The following is a 5,486-nucleotide window of genomic DNA, read 5'->3' as shown; positions in this document are numbered from 1 at the left end:
ATGATTAATCAATGTTAAATGTAGGTAGATGACGAAAACCGTTAGGCAATTTTGTTTCTGCAAATGTGGAGAGAGATGAGGATGGAGCATTTGTAAGTGTTTGACTGATTGTATTTGAACGTTATTAAGAAGTTGAATTTATATCGTACCTGACAGCATCATTTATCCAAAATTGCAGAGGGTTCCGTCTAGTTTTATTGATAAATTTCGGAGTAACTTCATTCCCAATTGCACATAAAGTGCAAGACAATTGTTTGGAATGCGAATTATTATAAGTATCGAAAGAAAATATGCGGCCTTCAAGAATTTATGAGATATTATGATTTAAAGATGTATTCTGTTGTTGTTTTTGAATATTATGGGTATGGCAACTTTTATGTCCAGTATTTTAACCATATGGCTGTTTCGATTACAAATTCCTCAGTTGAGCCAATATTTTTTTCAATAAAGAGAACTATAACAATTGGCTGATGGATTAATTTATATATTGTCGTAATCATGATGTTACTGAGAGGTACCTTGCTTGTATTCACTACAATTCTATAAGACTTTATTCTGAACAATCCTTGATGTTGATTAGACAATACTCAAGTATGGAGGACTTGGATAATATGGCAACCACTCTCTCTATCTATACATTTATTATTTCCCTCATATTTATAAACATTGGGTTTATTTATCTTAAATCTAATACTCAATGTGCTCAATTGAATAAGAACTGCCTACTGATTTGGAAAATTTGTATAAGCGATGGAAAGGATTATCCAGGATCTGTTTGAAGCATGGCTGCAGAAAATGGGATGTAATCATACATTGGGTTGAAGAAAAGTGTTGGTTAGGGAAAGGATGGTCTGGAGTTCTGAAGGAGTTGGATATCTGCGCAGGTGATGTTATAGCTATAAATATGGCTCAGGAGCTACCAGAAATTGTTCTACTTTATATTTTTAAAAAGAAAGAAGTGGAAGCTGAGAAAACAGAAGGTATCTCACAATCTTTTGATATTACTATGCGGGTGCAACACTTTATTTGAAACATCAGTTTTTAATACCTAGAAGATACAAATATATTTACTAATAAATTTAAATTGGATAATTAACAAACAGGGGATAGGAATGGAAAAAGATCATTTTATAAGATTTTTTTAGGGCCCTTTAAAGCTTGGATATCTTGTGAGTAACCTATTGTTTTTTAAAATACTCTTGTATCTTTTTAGTAAATGATCAATAATTCTTTTATGTTTTAACATTGTAACAGACAATCCCGAGATTTTTAGGCCAGGAGACTGAAAAGTAGCTCCTTGGTGTTGAACATATTGTAATCAATGGGATTCTGTGGGATGTGAGATACGATGCTAAATTAAGAATAATTTATGGGCTAAAACAACTAATTAAGTATTTTGGTCTTGTGGAGAATGATATGATATTATTTAGTTTTGATGTGAATGGTGAGTTTTGTGGAAGGATTTTTATGTGTGAAGGAAAGGAAATTACACGTTCCACAGCGGAGAGTAATGGGAGGAGAAGGCCTAGTGGAAAATTTTTTCTCTTTGAAGATAATGCGACAGATTCACCTATTGAGATTGGTATGCCATATGTTTTGTTTCCTTATTTACTTTGCAGGCACCTTTTACATAGGCACTGGTCGTGATTTTAATATTGTATTATATCTGTACTTAGAACAAAATGTTGAAATTGTGGATGTGTCAACTAAAATGGAGGTGGAAGGATATGATAACCCTGCAGAGGACAATACTGGAATACAGAATATGGAGTTGAGGGAAAATAACAATCCACATGATGCGCAAGTTGTAATGAATCTTTAGTTTTCTAAATTATTGGATGGAAGTCTCTGGAACTCTAAATGTCATGGAGCGGTTAATAATAATATATAAGACTATAATATAACTATTTCGAATACCTTGTTGTATTATGGTCAGGAACAGACTGATCAAATTATGCTAACATATTCAACTGTTGTGCAGCACATTCCTAGAACTATAAGATTTCGAGATCAAATATGGAAAAGTGGAGACATGGTGAAGTTCAGAACGGGCCAAGGAGTTTGGGATACAAAAATAGTTCTAAACGGTACAGCTGCCAGATTTTCACGTGGATGGAGCAAATTCAAAGATCTTGACTTAAAGGAAGATGATAATCCGTGCTTCACATTATAGCAAGACAGTGTTGTTCCAACTTTTAACATTGAAATCAATCCTCCTAATTAGTAATTATCCTCCATATATTTCATAGGATCTGATTATGCTACTTTACAGTATCAAGGTAGTTTGGAGACTAAGTTTTGATATTCTGATGTTGTTGGAATACTCTTTGTATCAATTTGAACGTGTTCCATGTGGTTATGCTTTAAATTACATTGAATGATGTTGTAATTTTGTGTTTGCATATGCGACTTAAGTTTTCAAGCTGGTGATGAGAACTTAAATCAAATCCTTAATATTATTAGGGGAGTGCCCTTTTATTGTCAATAGCAGACTAATATATAGTTTTGATATATTTTTAAGTTGATGACTCATATGCACATGGTAAATTGTACCTTTTTCATTTTGATACTTATCTATAAATTTGGTTTTTTCTCATAAACCTCTCTATATTTGTAATGATTTGCATATTGTAATGTACAAACTTTCTTTTTTTGAAAATCACTTGCGGTTGAAATGGTAAGTGCATTTGAAAAGTTTCCGATTTTTCCAAAAAAAACACCCCGCCGTTGAGAAATAGAACAGTCTAATAATCTAATTGCTTCACATCTGAATATATTTTCAGTCTCTCTTTCTTGCTTCTCTCTCCCCTTCACTCTTCCCCTCTCTTTCTCCCCCTCGCCTCTCCTGGTTATGGAAAATCTATACATACATAAATGTTTACTTTAATTCTAGCCTCCTTTGGTTGATTTGTATGTTTCTTTTACACGGGCTTTAGTTATGGTTTCGTTTAGGATTTCAATTTGACTTCAATTTGGGGTTTTAGTCAGTGTTCAAAACTAGGGCTTTAGGGCTTATTTTTGGATTCAAGAGAAGGCATCCCTGTCTCTCTCTTCCTGGTATGCACATCTCTCTCTCCCCTCTCTCTATGCTCATATCTCTCTCTCTCTATCTCTCCCTCTCTCCTTCCCCCCTCTCTTTCCCCCTCCATGTATATATATTTGTGTGGATTTTGTAAATTGTACTGTAATTAGCTACTAATTTTCTTGTAGTGCTTTATCTGGTAGATTTATATTTATTTGTTTTTGTTTGTGTTGCGTAGAGAATACAAAATAATTTGAATTGTGATGAACAGCCTTGTGGGAAAATATCAATAAACAATAAATCAGCTAATATAGTTCAATATAACCATTTCTTTATTTAAGAAGGATTTTGTTTTTCTAGATTGGCACTTGCATATCATATACAATATTTTTGGTGTATATAATGCTGAGTTTTCTTCCGATATGCAGAACAAACCCCTCATTACCAAAGTTATTATGCTTTATGTACCTGGCCTTGACGCAGGTCTTTACTTGTCACAGTCTAAGGTACTCCACAATTTCAAAGAGTATTGTGGCGTTCCAAAAGCATTGTCAGCTCTAAAGTTGGTGACATTTATCTTTTCTAGCAGAATATTGGATTTATGCATTGCATTTCTTGAAAGTTTATGCTTTTGGTTTTTTGTTTGTTGATAGTTGTGTAGCAGATGGAATACAGACTATAGATGCTCTTCTTACATACAAGGTGAAAAGAAAAAGGGCTATTACTGAGCCTATAAGAAAACCTGTTCAGAATCAGAGTTCCGATCAAGGTATATATCAGCTATAAAGTTATAGACTTGTAGTGCTTTCTGGGTTAAAATAAGTAAAATAGTAAACTATCTTCGATGCAGGAACCTGTGATTCTATTTTTTATCTATCCTTTGGTGATCACTCGAAAGATTAACCATTTCCCCTGTCATATTACACACTCACACAGACCGAACTAGAACAAAATGGTTACTTCCATAGTCAACCAGGTGACAATATATATACAGTATACCATTTCCTTTTTATCCTTTATTCCCTTCACGTTTAAGTTGTTTGGTTGTGTTAATAAAGCTGATGAGATCCATCTTTTGTGCAGATTTTATTTCAACTCTTCCTTGTCCTTCAGGAGCTCCTACCCACGAAATATTGGCGCTTGATTGTGCAATGGTAAGGCAGGGTTCAGATGTTCAGTGTTGTTCCATGTTTCTGGCCTGGAAGTGCTATATCATTATTATATGTATATTATATTTCTTTTCCAATATTGAAGTTATGTACTATATTCGTTCTTCTAATCAATTTACTGTATAGTTCCACATCGGATTTTCTTAGTCAGACTTGTTAGTTATTGATGTTGCCGATTGAATTTTGATGGGACAATGACAGTGTCCCTATTGCATATGCTACAGCAGTATATGTGACTGTATATTCGATACATATATTGATTAATAGGGTTGCAGTGAAGGATATGGTAAAAATATATTGCTTTTTATCTGTTCGTTTTGCTTGGTTTAGGTGGAAAGTTCTTAAAAAAAACCTGTTCTATTGATTGGCAGGAAATCTGGTGAACCAAGCAAGAGGAAGCCATACTTGCCTGTTGATAAACAGTTCTTGATAACCAGAAATGGTAAATTTAATCTCAATATCCCTGGAATGTTTAGTTTGGTGTAAGATGTTTTTTTTCTTTTTTACTAAGTTGATAGTTTTATTTTTGTTATAGAAACTTATTATTTTATAATTGATTGTGATCATTAACTTGTATTATCTATTCTAGTTATAGTATCTTTACTTAATATAAGTATATAATATTGCCCCATGTGTTGTGTTCAATAAATACGTTTGGTATGTTGTTGTAAGAGGGCTCTGTCTAAGTAGTGTATAAAGCTGTCTGAATAGGGTTTAATAGGTTCTGTGTAAATGAGAGTTTTCCTCACTTGCAGAAATTAGTTGAAGGATACTTGCTTAGGGCTGCTCACATGAGTGATATATTCACGCATATTCTGATATGGCATTTATAGGTGGGAGTTGCTTTTTGGTTATTCTCCCCATTTTAATTAATTAATTAATTAATTTCAGTTTATTCAGAGTTTTAAAGCTTAACTATTATATTTAAGAATGGTAGGGGAAGTCTTGTGAACCAGAGACTGAGAAAGAATCAAAGGAGAAGGATACATCAGTTGCCCTAAAGGTATACTTGTATAAAAAATCAACCTTCTCATACTCGCTAAGAAAATTAATTGTTAATTGTTTATTTTTTTGGTACTCGAAAATTGTATGATTAGATTAGAATATTTTTACTACAAAAACTTATATTCCCCAACATTATCATTCAAATGATTCTGGTTGGCAATGTTGAATGTTATCAGAAAGATAATAGTTGGAAAAAGACTAAATTCAGTGTTGGTAAATGCTTATCAACATGGACTAAGTATAAATATTTTATGTTTAATTTGTAATGTACTTTAACATTCTGCTGGTAT

The 5,486-nt window shown here is 33.0% G+C and overlaps 1 long non-coding RNA gene across 1 annotated transcript; it reads left to right on the top strand.

Annotated features, from left to right (window-relative positions):
* Positions 1-4,385: 4,385 nt before the first annotated feature.
* LOC141664332 (uncharacterized) lies at positions 4,386-5,143 on the top strand. Its single transcript, XR_012551963.1, has 3 exons — positions 4,386-4,477; positions 4,563-4,633; positions 4,947-5,143. It is a non-coding gene; the product is annotated as an uncharacterized LOC141664332 (long non-coding RNA).
* The last annotated feature ends 343 nt before the right edge of the window (positions 5,144-5,486 follow it).

The sequence above is a fragment of the Apium graveolens genome, chromosome 6, assembly GCF_009905375.1.
Source record: "Apium graveolens cultivar Ventura chromosome 6, ASM990537v1, whole genome shotgun sequence".
NCBI classification, from domain to species: domain Eukaryota; kingdom Viridiplantae; phylum Streptophyta; class Magnoliopsida; order Apiales; family Apiaceae; genus Apium; species Apium graveolens.
The sequence above is the reverse complement of the archived record's forward strand: the minus strand, read 5'-3'. Positions and strand labels throughout refer to the sequence as shown.